This window comes from Oryctolagus cuniculus, chromosome 3, assembly GCF_051225735.1.
Source record: "Oryctolagus cuniculus isolate XC-2025 breed Fujian yellow rabbit chromosome 3, ASM5122573v1, whole genome shotgun sequence".
Taxonomy (NCBI): Eukaryota; Metazoa; Chordata; class Mammalia; order Lagomorpha; family Leporidae; genus Oryctolagus; species Oryctolagus cuniculus.
Window position 1 is genome coordinate 5,019,968 of NC_142869.1, and position 16,749 is coordinate 5,036,716.

Below are 16,749 nucleotides of genomic sequence, written 5' to 3' on the forward strand. Positions count from 1 at the left end.
TTTATTTAACCTCTGTCTCCAAAGTGCTACCATTTCATCATGTATGAATGTATGAACCATTGTTAGTGAGGTCACGTGCACTTTTCAGTGCGTCTTCAGCATCCAGATGCATTCACACTGCCGCACGCGGCACGTGGGCTTCCAGGGCTCAGGAGCCCCACGTGGCTGGCTGTTGGCTGCCTTCCTGGACAGTCCAGTTCTGGGGGCGACCGCCGGCCTCGGCTCCCGGGCCTTTGGGGTCTGTGCCCCAGGGAGGATGGTGGACTGGGGGTTTCTCCCGCGCAGGGGAGCCGTGTTTGGAGTTCTTGGAAGCTTGCACCTGCCTGTGGAGGACTTCTTTGTGGTTCTGATGGAGCAGCCAGTGAGGCTGCCCTGTGCACCTGGCCCCGGGGACAGTCCAGCTCCGGGCTGGTCACTTCTCTCACCCAATGAGAGTCGTTCCCCGTGACTTTAACAAACTGGGGAGAAGGCTGTGTCTCGTCTGCTCGAGAGGTAGGAAGGTGTGGGATAGAGTGCTCTGTGGTTGTGATAGACCCCAGGGCCACTGGCCAGAGGGAGAGGCTAAGCTGGGGGTGGGGGGAGCTCCTGCGTGCAGGAGAGAGGGAGGGGTGGGGCCAGGGGAGAGCTCCTGAAAGCGGTGCACCTGCTGCTGGCCTCGCTCTGTTCTCCGGGTTCAGAGCTGACGCGTTTCCTTCCTCCCGGAAGTTACTGACAGTGGCTTTTTGTTCTTTGCAAAATCGTGGCTTGGCTGCACTGTGAGTTCAGTGAGGCGTGGGCCCTGTGCCGGGCGGCGGAATCGGCTGCATTCCGTCCAAAGCCATGAGGCCCAGGTAGTGAAGACCATCCTCCCCCTGGGTGGGGAACTCGGCGCTGGTGCTGCCTTGGATTCCGTGGACATCTGTGTTCCGGGGGAAACTCACCTCCTGCCGATGACAAATGCGAGTCGGGCTCCATCTGCCCCCCACCAACGCGCTCTGGGCAGGCAAGTGGCATTTTTCTCGGTGACCGTCTCGGCCTCTCCTGAGCGGCGCGCGTCCTTTAGCCAAATGGTGCAGTGTTTTCCTGAAGCCTTCACTCGCTTAATTAATCAAACCCGCTCCAATCTCAGCTGTTCGATGCTTGAGAGGTTTTCAGCTCCTTGCTTTCACTGCAAATAGAAATAAACATGTCACTTTAAGTGGAACAGGAGTGGCGGTAATAGCCGATTACACTGTTCATGTCTTTGCTTCTAGAATCTTTTAACTCGGTCCTGCTGTAAGAGCCCCAGAGGAGAGGGTTTGCAGTAGACTGTCTCATGCTGTGAGCAGTAAATATTAAGTCAATATTCCTTTTACACCTGTCTAAGCAATGCTTAGCAGCGTAAACCCCGTTTTCCCTCTGTTATTGTATCCAAGGATCCAGAAAATTGTAGATGGCAGTGTTCTAATCATCATACTCACTCTGCTCTTTGGAACTTCCAACCCTATTTAGCTGCCCAGTTCCTCCGGGCTTTGTATCATTTGAGAGCCAGTGTCACCCTGAAGCTCGATGTTTGGAGCATTTTGTGAGACTCAGGAGGGAGACCTGGAAGAAGCTCCTGGCTCCTGGCTCCTGGCTTCTGCTGGCCCAGCTCTGGCCACTTGGGAAATGAACCAGCAGATGGAAGCACGCGCGCTCTCTCTCTCTCTCTACTTCTTTCAAATACATAAATAAATCTTTAAAACAACAAAAAAAGACGATTGCTTTCTGAGGTCAGAGACTCCGTGGTCCCTGTTCCTGGCCCCTGGGCGGTCACTGCAGGCCATGGCAGCCAGCTGGCCTTGGTGGGCTGCCTCCTGGGACCGAGGAACTTCCTCTCCCGCAGGCGCTCGGGGCCAGCGTTCACGTGGGGACACCTGGATCAGGGACCCATGGGAACCCCTCAGGCACTCCAGCGTGGACCCTGCACCCCAGGCCTCCCTCCAGCCCTGGGCACTGGGCTCTGGGCTCCTCTGCCTTCCAGCACCCTGGTGCAGGAGGAGCTCACAGTGTCCACAGAAAGCCACTGTCCCGTGACACTCCTCCGGCGGGCAGCAGCCTCGCTCGATGCCGAGCTGAGCTGTGTCTTTCTCTCTGCCGCTCCATCCGAGCTTCGGAGGTCACGCTGCGTCCCCCACCCTCAGGTCTTTGTTATCCCAGCACCCACAGTCTTTCCATCAGTCCTCGCCTGCTGTATTTCCACTCTGGCTCCCCCCTCGGTAGCACCGGGACAAGCTCCGGCTTGTGAACGCTTCAGGCTCCAGCACTCCCAGCGCCGGCTGTCCTGTCTGTGTGCAGGGCGGGGTGGGGTAGGGGGGAAGGGGGAGGCTCCGCCCACAGGGAGCTGGGGTCAGGTCCGCTCTCTCGGAACTGCCTTGCAAGTTGCGTCCATAACCCACTGTCACTCTAGCCCGCCCCGCAGTCCTCTTGTGTTTGCTCTGCTCTGGGTTTGCTGTTGACAAAACCCAAAGCCTTTCCCTCCGCAGCTGCTGCCCGTCCTCTGCATGGGGCAGCACCTGGAACCCAGCTGCCTCCCCTCGCGGGCGCATCACCTCCTCGCGCCCGGCCGAGTCGGGTGCGGGCTCCCTGGCGATTCTCAGCGGCTTGGGCGCCCGTGCCTGCCGCCTTGTCTGCTCACTGGCTTTTTCCTCTGCTCCTGTCTCACAGCAAATGCTTTTCACGTACTTGGGGCTCTCTCCCCACCCCGCCCGACCCCCAGCTGTGTCTGGGCCTCTCTGGGCAGGCAAAGCCTCATGGAAGTCCCCTGCTTATCAACTTGTCCCCTCCTCCCCTCCGTGTGGGTGTCCAGAGGCAGCAGGGGGGTAGAGCCCCGGCTTCCATAGCTGTGTGGACGATGCTCTTTGAAGTCCACCCTCCGAGGGGGGCAGAAGGGCTGCAGCCATCAGGTCAGGTTCACAGTCAAACAGCCAGTGTTTCCTCCCATTCCATCGCCAGTGCCCTTGATGCTGGAAGCCCTGGTGGCATCACCCTTCTCCAGGCAGGTCTCTGGAGCAGTTCGGCAAAGCTCACTGACCCCCAGCACTGCGAAGGAAAGTCGGAAGGGGCTAAGGGGCTGTGACTGCCTCCCAGGAGGAGATCTTGTCTTGGAAGGCCGGGAACTGTGCCTCCGTGTGTCGAGATGTGCAGTCGTGGTTGGGGCTCCAGGAATATTACGTCGGGAGGACTAAATTCCCAGGGTCTCAGAACCTCTGTGGTTGGTTTTGTAGGCCAGTGATCAATTTTGGATTCTAGAGGTTGTTTCCGAACTACGGAGACTTGTGGTCCCCTCCGTCTTCACTCATTAATCCAGCTAATACTGACTGAGCACCTGCTGTGTACCCTGACTTGGTATGTATGAGGACATAGCTGACGATGCACGCCAGCCTTTGCCATCACTGGGGTTACAGGATGTGGGGGAATGCGGACGCCAGAGCAATTAGGACGAGGGACATGAGAAATACGGCAGGGAGAGAGGAAGGCGCACGACCAATCACTCCCTTTAAGGGACACGAGCTGTCCTCCGGCCGTGAGTAAATTTTCAAGTGTTCACCCGGGACGTCAACAAGCCTTGTGAGAACCGTGCTGGGTGTTTCATATTTATTGCTATGATTTTGGAGCAGCCTTTTCTTCCCATTATATTTTCTGCTGGGTTATTATCAGTGTAAAACAAAGCTATTGATTTTTGTAGATTTATTTTGTAGCTGGACACCTTATTAAGCTCTTTTATTGTGTTCTAAAATGTGGTAATGGCCTCTCTGCCGAAGCTCCTTTTGGCTGACCTGAGATGAAATCCTGTCTGCAGAGGGGCCTGGCCCCTCTCTCTCTCAGCACACACGTTGCGGGCAGCTCGCCCACGCTCACGGGAGCAAGTCTACTTCCTAGAGGACGCTTGGTCTAAGTCATCAGCGTTGTGCCTTTCCCCGAGCCGTCGTCACTTATTGTCCTCTCGTGACTTCTCCCCTTCCGCCCTCACCCGGGGAGGCTGGGCTTCCTGTGTCTGGGGGAATTCCGTGGGTTTACGGACTGCAGGTAGGGACCATTGTCTTCAAGAGAATGAGTTCGGAGGATGCAATGAGCCAGAACCGAGCGACCTGAAAGAAAGGGGAAGAGAGGAAGGGGAGAAGGAAGCCGTCTCAGGACAAGCGCGGCGATGCGTCTCGCTCTGGGTGGGTGCGTCTCTCTGGGTGGGTGCATCTCCCTCTGGGTGGGTGCGTCTCTCTGGGTGGGTGCATCTCCCTCTGGGTGGGTGCGTCTCTCTGGGTGGGTGTGTCTCTCTCTGGGTGGTGTGTGATGCAGCTATCTATTTGACAAACACAATCTTTAGTGAGACTTAGCAGAAACTGCACCCCTTGGTCAGGCATGGGTGGATTTCCCATGGCAGCTTGCAAGGAGGTGGAAGTCATTGTCTCGGCGTCCACGTGTGCAGCCCACAGGGCCACGGGGACGAGGAAGTGAGTGGGGCAGTGGGAATGGTCCTGGGGGCTCGGCCACGGGCGGTGGAGCTGCAGCTGCTGCTGAGGTCAGCCCGATCCCTGGGGGTAGACGTCGCAGGCGCTGTGTGGGTGATGTGCAATCATGGTCTGCTTTTACGCAGCTGTGGCAGTGATCTGTTCTCATGCTTTCTAGAACTCTCTCTGGCTCTGATCCGTCAGCAGGCGTGGGCGGTGAGTCTGGGTTTCAGACCCGAGCCTGTGGCAGGACAAGGCCTTTCTCAGTTGCGTGGACACAGGTTATGCATCTGCATCCTGCTGTCCATACGCAGAGCCCACTGTTCCCTAGGCATGGCTGGGGGCAGGAAAGAGTCGATCAGATAGGGCCGGCGCTCTGGCATAGTGGGCTAAGCCTCTGCCTGCAGTGCCGGCATCCCATATAGGCACCAGCTCGAGTCCCGGATTCTTCTTTTTCCCATCCAGCTCTCTGCTATGGTCTGGGAAAGCAGTGGAGGATGGCCCAAGTGCTTGGGCCCCTGCACCCACATGGGAGACCCGGAAGAAGCTCCTGGCTCCTGGCTTCAGGTTGGCACAGCTCCGGCCATTGCAGCCACTTGGTGAGGGAACCAGCAGATGGAAGACCTCTCTCTCTCTCTCTCTCTCTTTCTCTCTCTCTCTCTCTCTCCCTGTCTGTCTATAACTCTGCCTCTCAAATAAATAAATAAATCCTTAAAAAAAAAAAAGGATTCTGTTGGAAAAACTACTCAAAGTTCACTGTCTTTTAATTTTTTTTTTTTTGAGATTGCATATTTATAATTCACAGTGCGAAAGGCTTCGTGCTCCACTAAATCAGGAGTCCACCAACCAAGAAGTGACATCCTAGTTGGACAGGAAAATGGGCGGGGCTTGTAAACCACAATCGTCCAACTTCATTCGTGGAAAGCGTGAAATACTCACAGAACGATTAAAACTACAGTAGCGTGTAATTCTTCACCATGTGTTTGACCAAGATTTAAAACAAAGTTGGGCAAACTATGTTCTCCCTTACATGTGGAAGCTAAAATTTAAAAAAAATTTAAAAGAAACAAAACAAAAAGAAAGAGAGAAATGCCAGTGTGTATCAGTTTTGCTGCAAATACAAAGCTTCACCAAAGCTCGTCTTCTAGGGACATGGCTCAGGAGGAGTTTCCTGTACACAGCCGGTTTCCACTCATTTATTGGCTCTTCTGCTCTCCAGGCACTTAGACGTGGATGCTGCCTGTCCCGGTTCTCGATTAGCTCACGTCTGGAGGGAAACTGCCCGAATGCACGCGAAATTACAGCCTGCGAGCACTGACGTAGCAAGACCCACACAGAGGCAGGCGCACGGCACGGCGGGAGTGTGGAGGAGCCGGCGACTTGGTCTGCCTGGGGCCTGGGGAAAGACTCCACGCAGGAGGAGATGGGCAGGGCTGGCAGATCCCAGCACTTGCCAGAGAAGAGACGGCCATTCTGGGTGGAAGTCAGGGTTCAATAGCCACTGTGGAACAAGCTGGGTCTCGCCACCGTGAGATAGAGAGAGAGATAGCACCAGTCTTCATGCTGAGGACCAGGGTGTCGCCGACAAAGTGTCCCAGTGTCTGGAGCAGCCGGGACCAACTGAGCTTTCTCAACCGTGTCCTTTGGTTCCCCCAGCCTTGGTGATCAATGAGTGTTTATTGCACAAAACAAACGAATCCTTTCGTCGTCCAATTTCATGCATTCGCAATTCTAACGTTGCCAGCTCAGGCATCTCTTGGTACTATGGATATTCTTGGCGCTATTTGATAATCTTGGTACTATGTGATATTCTTGAACGGGAGATAAGAGCTGCATTGAGGCCCTGGTGCGAATGACAGGGAGGGCTCCCAAGTTCAGGGATCACATAATGAGGGTAACCGCCTCAAGGAGCCGCAGCTGTGAGAAGAATCCACAGTGCCCTGAACGCTGTCCAGTCTGCAGTGTGTGTGTTGTGGACACAGCTTTTCCTGAATGCCCGCAAGGAACGGGCATTTCTCCCCCGAGAGCTGGCAACAAGAGTTGTGCCATTGCTAGCGAGTGGATGGCCATGACCTTGGGCTGAAGCCTGTGGTTCAGTGGGTGACAGAACGACGGTGAGCAGCGAGCCACTGCAATGCCGGGAATTCACCAGGTGGCCCGGCAGGTGGATCAGCGTCACTGGGCGCCACCTCCACTAACCACAGTTCCCATCACCCATGAGAGCAGTCTCTGGGGAGAAGGGGGAGGAGCTACAGGCTAAAGGTGTGGCCCCTGTTTCTAACAAAAATACTTCTAAGATACACACATACACACAGAGACACACACACACACACACACGACGGTCCTTCAACAGCTCATGGAAAATACATGTTGTGAAATAATTATTCATGCTTCTAACATTTTTTGCACCAAAATAAACTCATCTTTGAATTCCATGTTCCATGGACTTTTTGTGAAAATAGATGGCTCAGTAGACAGCCATCCACCTGCTGTATCCATAACAGCCCTCACAGGCCTAAGGAAAATGGTGCTGGCTCGCCTGGGCACCTCCCCACCGTGCTTTAGCCTTTTAGTCCACGGCAGGGTGATGGCTAAGAAGCTAAGTGCGCTCTGACCCAGGAATTTTACTCCAAGGCAAATAACACAGATGGATATGGAAACACATTCCTGACAGCACTATTTAAAATGGAAAAATCTTTACGGAGAAATAAACTGTGGTGTAGAACACACGCAGTGAACCGGACACGTCTCCCCCGTTTCACACGCGGGCACACTCACAACGCATCCCTCGCTAACACGGGGCAGCAAGCAGCACACAGTGGCGCTGACTGCAGGATTACGACTGCGCAAACGCGCCGTGCAGGACTACATAGGGTGGCCTGCAGGACGCGGTGCTGAGCCATTAGGCCAGGCACGGAAGGACAAGTGCTGCAGGGAGCCACTGGGACTTGGGACTTGGACTCTGCGAACTGTTCACGGAAGAAGAGGGCAGAGTGGCGGCTATCAGCGGCTGGGGGCGGGGGTGGGCGTGGGGAGAGGTTGGCCCAGGGCCGCTGCACAGCCTGGGGACTTCGGTGAACAATAGCGCACTGTGCCTCTGAATTCTGCTAAGACAGAGGCTTTAAATGTTCACACCACAAAAGCCCTGAGCGTATGGGACAGCTGTGTCAGTTAGCTTGATAAAACCATCCTGTAATAAATAGATATATATAGACACAGATCAAAACATTGCCATAAAAATGCACAATTTTTATTTGTAGATTGAAAATGAAATTATTTAAAAAGAGAGAGTGAGACCAGTGATGGGGCTCCTGACGCCCCCATCCTCAGCTGCCCTGGACACCCCTCTCAGTGTCTGTGTACCTGAGCCATCAGCGAGGCCGGGAGGAGGGGCTCTGGGGAGGAGGGTACAGGCTAAGATGTGTGGGGCTCTTTTTTTAAGAGACAGATAATGACACAGGCAGGCAAAGCAAGAGAAAGACAGGTAAAGGGATTGTGGACGAAACCGAACCGTGCCAAGGGCAAAAGCATAAAGACACCACGGGGTCCTTCTGTCTGTAGAGCATTGGGCTGTGTTGGGGCCTCCTTGGTGAGGGGCTCGCTGTCCAGTCGGATGGCGGTGGCCCGGGGGGCTGAGGAGTGGCCAGGGGAGGGAGCCGGGCCTTCTGACATCTGAGGACCCCGGGGACACCCAGAACCCACCAGGGAGAAGGGGAGCCGGACTGCAGCCCCTGGATGAGCCCGGGGGCACCTGCTTAGAAGGGAAAGTGGAACGAGATGCCCTGACGTGGAAAACATGACTGTCTCCCTCTCTTTCTAGGCTGAGGTCCTTTTCATCCATTTCGTTAGAAAAATATAAGCATAGCCGTGTATGGAGACATGCAGATGAAAATCACCCAGAATGAAATATAACAATAAAATTGCAAAACCCGCTGTGACGTGACAGTATGTGTGTATTTATCTATGGATATAGAATGGCCAGGGCCATGTCGGCTAGTTTTAGATAAAGAAATCAATACAGCAATAATATGTCTAAGTTATGCTGGTCTGTCACGATCACCTGCGTATGGGGGCTTACCGACGCCTTGCATCTTCCTTGTGTGCGTTCGTGTTTTTGAAGTTTCCAAGGAGGATGCGTGTGTCCCGGTCTGAACCACAGGACAATGCAGCGTCTTGGTAAAGGGCCCATGGGGGTTCCCAGTTCAGAGCAAGAAGGACTCAGAGGCCGGAAAAGCCAGGAGGCAGGAGGCGTGGCCAACGCATCTGAACTTCTCACTGCTGGACCCAGAAGGAAGCAAACGCACGCCATTCTTTGCCACGGGTGCTGTGGGATTTGCTGTGGCAACACAGGAGAGTGACCCTCGGGGAGGGCGCCTGAGTGGACCTGGACAGGATGCTGAATCCCAGTGTGCCTGGCCGCTCCCTGGCCTCGGTGACTGTCCACTCCAGTTCTGCACACGGACGCTGCTCGTGTGGAGCGCTGGCCCCAGCCCCCAGGGCACCCCGGCTGTCCACACCGGCTCTGCCCGCCCTGCCTCCCAGAGGGCCCTGGGTCTCAAGGAGGTCACTCCTGCTCCGGGCTGGGCTCCGTCTGCATCCAGGGCAGCAATGTGACACCTGCGAATCTCTCTGGTTCTTCCCTTCCCTCCCCTTTTCTTTTAGGAGGGCTTTTGTGATTCCCGGGGGGCCCCCATAAGTCTCAGAGAAGAACGAGAGCCACATCCCAAGGGAAGCCTGGCTGCTTTTCTCTCTGCTTTTTGAACTCCATCTTCTGGTGGAATCTGCCGTTCTGTTGCTTCCCACGAGGGGAAGTCTCCTCGGGCGTGGACCCGCCTTCCCTCTGAGGGTCACCAGTGCTGTCTTGCACAGCTGGTCGGATGAGCCAGCCCGGCCATGAGCTTGCTTCGCAGTCTCCCAAGGAGTAGTGGCCTGCCGTCAGCATGCGGGCACAGTAGGCAGGACGAGGGGCCCCCAAAGACGTGCCCACCCCAGGCGCAGAGCCTGGGAGTATTGCTCATCTTCTCGGAAGGCCGTGCCCATCTGGGGGGAGGGGCTGATGCGTGTGCAGCTCTCCAGGATCTCTGTCCCGTGCCAAGCTGAGGCCCCAGGGCCATTCCCCAGTGAGTAGAGGAGACTTTTACTTATTTATTTGTTTATATATTTATTTGACAGGTGGAGTTATAGACAGTGAGAGAGACAGAAAGCTCTTCCTTCCATTGGTTCATCCCCCAAATGGCCGCTATGGCCAGCGCTGCGGTGATCTGAAGCCAGGAGCCAGGAGCTTCTTCCAGGTCTCCCGTGAGGGTGCAGGGCCCAAGGACTTGGGCCATCCTCCACTGCCCTCCCGGGCCACAGCAAAGAGCTGGACTGGAAGAGGAGCAACCGGGACAGAATCCGGTGCCCATATGGGATGCTGGCGCCGCAGGCAGAGGATTAACTAAGTGAGCCACGCTGCTGGCCCCAAGGAGACTTTTCTGAAGGGGGCTTACATCACATGGTGCAGCTCGCCGTCCCCAAGGGCCTGCTCTGTGCACCCCTCTGCCCTGGCATAGTTGGGGTCTCCCCTGCTGCCCCAGCCTCTCCTCCCCTCCCCCCTTCCTCCCTCCTTCTAGGGGCACTCTGCCCTCCTCTGCCACAAGGTGCCCACTTGCAGACAGCCTCAAGGACCTAGCTGCCCCCAGAGCCCACATGGAGAGGGTTCCGGACACAGCTCACCTCTCCTTTGGGACTTCCCGTGCCGGGTCTTAAGATCTCACAAGACGACCTGCACGCACGCTCCCGTCTGCCACCGTCCTCCTCGGCAGCTGGGCTCCCCCTCCTCCCCGCCACATCGGGCTTCCTCCCTCCCTCCCTTCCTTGGGCCATCAGTTCACTGAAAACTGTGCCAGGCAGAGTGTGGACGGGGGCCCAGGTTGTCCTGGCTATGGGATTTTGTTGCCGTGACACAGCTGGACTGACACCAAGCATCGGTCAAGTGTTATTGGACACGGTGTGATTTGGCAATGTGTTACTCTAACAGAATAATTGATTATCGACTGTGGCTTGGATGTGGTTTGATGCAGCTCCTGAGGGTCCATGTGCTGGGAGCTGGGTTCCCAGGGTGGCAATGGATCCTTTAAGATAGGGGCCTGGGGGAGGTACTTAGCTGTTGGGGAGCTGCCCTCGGGAGGGGGTTCATGCAGCTCTCCTGGGATCCTATGCTCCCGGGAGAGTGGCCCCCCAGTTGTTCTCCATCGTCTTGTTTAGAGACGGAACCTCTTCCACCCACAGGTGTTCCATGCAGGAGGCCCTCACTAGAGCCACGCCAGTGCCAGTGCTTGGCACCATAAACCTCCAGACACGTGAGCCCCAGGACCAGCCCCGGCTATGTTGCAGCAGTCATGAAACTGGGCACATTTGTCATCATCTGACCACGTTCAGCACACGGTGAGCACCAGGCTCTGCTCTGTTCTGGGGGTAACAGTCAGTGTCGAATCCACGCATATCCCCCGTTGCAGGCGCCCGCCCTACCCTGGTCCCTTTAACTAGGAAGCAGGTGAAGTGGGTCAAAGGGCCGCTCTCTCTCCTTGCTTCCCTCCTCCCCAGCAGGGTCCCCTTCTCTGGTCTGCGTGGGTGGGAGCCAGAGAAACCCTTGGGTGGGGCCTGGGAGCACAGCGGCTGAGGCGTCTCTCGCCCACGGTAATTACTTTTAATCACCCAAAGGAACGTAAGGTGTGGGCCAAGGTAGGTGCTCCAACCCCAAGGAGGCAGCGGCGTTGGGGGCAGATGGGGACAGGGTCCCAGTTGCTGTGTGGCTCAGACACTCCGTGGCTCACGCACCCGGCCACCCACACCTCTGCCTGGCCACAGCCGTCAGGGGCCCTCAGGAGCTGGCCAGGGGCTGGTGCTGCAGGGAGGTGATTGAGGCGTGAGTGCCGAGGCCCTGGGGACCGTCACCTGCCTTTGCCATGTCCTGGTGTCCTGGAATGCGCCGTGGCCACCACGATCCTGCCCCCTTCTGCCTGGTCACCGTGCTCCCTCGGCGTGGGCTGTGTGCGATTCCTTTCCTGGCTGTGTTTGAGCTCCCTTTTGCTAATCACACTCATGAGGACTCCGCCCTGTGACCCAGTCAGGGCCAAGGCCCCACCTCCTAACACCCTGGGGGCGGGGACACAGACTTGGAGATCAGAGCAGCCCTGGCCTGTGGCTGAGCTCAGGAAAGCAGCAGGCTCCGGGGTGGCAGGTGCTGGTTCAGATGCCAGTGTCTCCTGTCAGGGGGCCCGGGGTCCAGCCCTGGTTCTGTTCCTGACTCCACCTCTTGCTAATGCTCCCCGTAGGAGACGGCAGGTGATGGTTCAGGCAGTTCAGTCCCTGCCACCCGTGTGGGAGAACCAGACTGAGTTTTGGGCTCCTGGCTCCTCTCTCTCTGTATCTCACCCTCCCCAACTCTCCACTTCTCACCTAAGTAAATACATGAGCAAAGAATTTAAAAGCATAAATCTATTGCTAGCAAAAACATAAAGCACAGGTGGATGAGACTATGAGTTGCAACCTTGCTTGTCGTAACTGAAGCCTGGAGGAACACAGGCAGCTGGGTGAGCGAACGGTGCAGCCCCGTAACAGAGCGCCCCTCGGAGTGGCGGGGAGGGCGTCCCTGGGCTGTAAGGGAGCAGGGTTAGGGGCGACGGGGCAAGGAGGAGAGGGGGGATTGGGGTGGGGGGAGGCATAACAGGTAAAGCCACGGCCTCCAGTGCCACCATCCCATAGGGGTGCCGGTTCGAGCCCCAGCTGCTCCACTTCCCATCCAGCTCCCTGCTAATGCACCTGGGAAAGCAGTGGAAGACGGCCCAAGTGCTTGAGCTCCTGATACCCACTTGGGAGACTGGAATGGAGTTCCAGGCTCCTGGTTTTGGCCTGGCCCAGCCCCTGCCATTGTGGCCATTTGGAGAGGGATGGAAAATCCTCCCCCTCTCTCTGTCTCTCCCTCTTTCTCTCTCTCTCTCTCTCTCTGTAACTCTGCCTTTCAAATAAATAAATTAAAAATAAATTTTGAAAGAAGAGGAGAGCAAGGTGTACAATACACTTCCCCAGACCTGAGAAACAGAATGAGTGTGCGTGTGAAAACCGTGCAAGACTTTTAAAATCTGAAATTGAGCACATGACTACCTCATAGCAAGGAGGGGTGTGGGGGGATCTTTCCTCCAGCAAGGGTCATTTGCATATTGATGACATCATTTGTGGGCTGTACAGAAGCATCAGTCTAACAATGAGACTGTGTCGCTGGCGTAGCAGGGCACAGGACCCTGAGATTTCACCCACTGGGCTGACATTCCCCACCCCCGCTCTAGAGGAAGAGCAGGGCTTGGCTAGGGAGGAGGAGGCAGTGGAGAAGCGCAAAGGCTTTGGGTCAAGTCCGTTATTTGACTTTGGAACCATGTAAACACCGTAGCCAGTTGTAGCCAAAATCCCAAGGAAAACCATTCATAGCAATGAGAGTGGGATGCAGCATTGGCGGTTGTCACCCCAGGGAGAGGAGCTTCCTGGCTGGTTGCACAGTAGCTTGAGAATTATATTCCCTCTGGGAGAAGCTGTCAGAGAAACAGACCCTGCTCAGGACCCCCGGCGTTGCTGGAATTCTTCTCTGGTGGTCCCGCAGGCCCTCTGACCCTGAGACTGCTGGGGGAGGGGCTTGATGGGAGGCCCTGGGTGACCATGCTGGTGCCATTGAGAGTGAGAATTTTCAGTGTGGGAGAACGAGACACAGAAGGAGAATTAATGCATTTGAGTAGGAAGCCTGCACCCTGACTGTGCTTTGGAGGTTAGCAGCAGGAGGCAAGATGAGTTTGTCTTAATTTTTAACAAGTTCTCCGTTTTATAAGAAGGCCTAGGAACAGTGACCGAGTTGGTTTTAATGAGCACCCTGCGAACCCCAACTGTGATCTCCAAATGCAGCTTGCCTAAAAGGGAGCCGGTGCGCTCGGAAGCGCTACTGTGGCACCGGGGCCGGGAGAACACGCATGCGTCCCGGGCTGCCCCAGCATCAGGCAGGGACGCGGTCAGAGACCAGAGACGGCAGCGGGAGACCAGGCTCGCTCAGTCATGGAGACGGAACAAGAGTCAGTGGTTACTGGGTGCAGACCTGCAGGAGGCCGGAATGCCCCCGGGGCGTGAGCCAGGGGCCTTAATATGCTCCGTCCGCCAGGCCAGTCTCTGCACTGATGGTGATGGCCAGAGGGGCCAGAGGGGCCAGCAGGGGCAGGGCCCAGGCCAGAAGCGGGGATGGAAGTGGCCTTGTCACAGTCCAAGTACTTGGGTCCCTGCCACCCACATGAGCGGCCGGAACACAGTTCCAGGCTCCTGGCTTCTGCCTGGCTCAGCCCGGGGCCACTGTGGGCATTTGGGCAGTGAACCAGGGGGTGGAAGACCTCTGTCTCTGTCTCTGTCTCTCCCCCTCTCTCTCTGATGCTCTTTCAAATAAGTAGAATAAATCTTTTTCAAAAAGAAGCAAAAATCTCCCAGTTATTACCACATTCTTCTAAATTTGTATCTCACAGGAGTTGCTGAAAATAGATTTGTCAAACTCCTGAAAGTGTCGTTTCGTTCAAATATTGTCCCTGCGGGAACAAGACTCCGTCTCATGCACCTTTTAAGGTGTCGCTGCTCCTCGGCCTAACGGGTCCCCTGGAGCTTCCCATTAATCAGCCAGTCCTGGGGGGACAGCAGCTGAGGGGAAAGCAATGGGAACAGAGAAGCAGGGTCCCGCCCCGGGCACGGCAGGGCCTGGCCTTCGCGTCTCTTTGCAGACAGAAGCGGAAGTACAGCACCGGCGCCCAGAAGATGGACTGTTTTCATTTATTTTGCATTATACTCCAGGACCTAATGCCAATATCTCAGCCATTCATCGCAGCGTGATTTGGTTATGGAAACATAATCGGAATTGTTTAAGAGACACAGCCGGCTTCTATTTTGGTCCTGGCGCAGGAAGTTCGGCCTTTGTCCATTTTCACAGTTTTGATTTATGGGAGGTTGGAAATTCATAATGCAGCAGCTAACCTCGAGCAAATATTGTGTTTTGCATGAGCCAATTCAAATGTCCTCTCGACTCGGGTTTCCTGTCCAAAGGGTTTAGAAACGTGGGATCAGCTTTGCAAACAGAGTCTGCAGGGTGCGCCGGGCTCGGCTGGGCTCCCAGAGGGAGCAGCAGGAAGGCCTCTCTGCTTGCAGGTGCACTGTGTGTGTCAGAGCCTAGCATTGTTATCGTTACCTGGCAGAAGCAGGAACTGAGGCAGAGTGAGGAACCCGCCCGAGCCTGCATGGCCGCACGGCGTCCTCGGCCGACTGAGACGCCCCCTGTTGCCTGCAGAGAAGCAGAGAATCCATGCTTGCCTGGCGCGTCAACCCCCAGGGGTCTGGGGAGAGCCCCCACAGGCCAGGCAGGATCCAGTGACTGATGCGTCCCCCTCCCCACCATTGTATGTGTGATCATTTCTTCTCAGCGTTTAGCATGTGGATTTATGAAGGCTCACGCACGCTGATCAGCACACAGGGGAATGGCCGTTGTCAGAGTCCGTGCCTCTCGTGGCCGGCAGCAATCGTCCTGCCCTTCAAGCCTCCTTGGGCTGCGGGTTATCGCTGCCCCCTCCTGCAGCCCTGGTCCGCCCGTGTGCGTGGGAGCCTGCCTGTCTCTGCTCATCCTCGCTTCACGCTGTGACACCACCTTCCTCCCCGCTATCTCTTGTGTCCTATGGCTGCATTCTGCCTCCTATCACAGGGCTTCGCTGCGAGATAGCAGGATTTAAACTCCCAGAGCTCGTCGTCAGAGCCAACGTGTCCCAGCCAGAGTCTCACCTTGCGGTGCTGTGGCATTTAAAAAAATCACACTGGTGAGTACTTTGAATTCTTCAAATCTCTATTTAAATGTATATTTCTCTGGTTATCTAAGAATGAAGCAATTACTTTGGTTCTTTTTTTTTAATGTAAGACTTAAACTCATTAATTACGCCTTATCTTTTCCTGGGCGCTCAATAATTTCCTAGTCTTTGTTAATTTTGTTTTGTGTTATGGACCTAGATTGATATATTACCCTTGTTTTATTTAACAGTTTAGGTGGAATTGTTCAGGGTGGCGTGGTCATCTTTACAGGTTCATTCATTCATCCAGCAGATGAATTTCTGCAAGGTGGGGCCGTGCCCAGTCCCCTCCCCCGGGCCATCATGATACGCAGGCCTCATGCCCAGCCCTCCTGTTGCTGCCACACTGGCCTGCGCCGCCCCGTGCGCTCTCCTGCCTTGCGCTCCCTGGGATGCAAGGTCCTCGCTCTGCTCCTCTGCCCAAGGCGCCCTCATCCCCCGGGTGTCAGGCTGCACTTCCTCCTGGAGCACCCTCCTCCTCTCCCCCTCACCAGGCCACCACGCCACCATGTCACCACATCACCATGTAACCACTCCACCATGCCACCGTGTCACCACATCACCATGTAACCACTCCACCACGCCACCATGTCACCACATCACCATGTAACCACTCCACCATGCCACCATGTCACCACACCACCATGTAACCACTCCACCACGCCACCATGTCACCACATCACCATGTAACCACTCCACCATGCCACCATGTCACCACATCACCATGTCACCACTCCACCATGCCACCATGTCACCACATCACCATGTCACCACTCCACCATGCCACCATGTCACCACATCACCATGTCACCACTCCACCACGCCACCATGTCACCACATCACCATGTCACCACTCCACCATGCCACCATGCCACACTGTCCACCACACCACTGTACCACCACCATGTTATCACACCAGCATGCTGCACTGTCACCATGCCACTGTGTAACCACACCACCGTGTCACATCACCATGGTACACTACCAGGCCACCACACCACCATGTAACCACTCCACCATGCCACCATGAAACACTGTTACCATGTCACCACATCACCGTGGTAAATTACCAGAGTGCCACAATGTCACCACACCACTGTGTCACCACACTACCATCAATCTTGCATCAGCTCTTTCTGCAACACCACACTACCAGGCCACCATGCCACCATGTCACCACACCACCATGTAACCACTCCACCATGCCACCACACCACTGTGTCACCACACCACCATGTCACATCGCCATGGTACAATACCAGGCCACCACACCACCATGTAACCACTCCACCATGCCACCACACCATTGTGTCACCACACCACCATGTTACATCGCCATGGTACAATACCAGGCCACCACACCACCATGTAACCACTCCACCATGCCACCATGAAACACTGTCTACCATACCACT

At 55.6% G+C, this 16,749-nt stretch overlaps 1 long non-coding RNA gene across 3 annotated transcripts in view; it reads left to right on the forward strand.

Moving 5' to 3' along the window:
- LOC138849146 (uncharacterized) overlaps positions 1–16,749 on the forward strand; it is a 17,978-nt gene continuing 1,229 nt past the window's right edge. The window contains exons 1-4 of one of the 3 annotated variants that reach the window (XR_011387549.2): positions 1–492; positions 766–982; positions 10,716–10,871; positions 15,196–15,307. This is a non-coding gene — a long non-coding RNA (uncharacterized LOC138849146). Of the gene's footprint in view, positions 983–1,470; positions 1,714–10,715; positions 10,872–15,195; positions 15,308–16,749 lie in introns of those variants that run through there. The other 2 variants (XR_016231340.1, XR_016231341.1) reach the window with 2 other exon arrangements.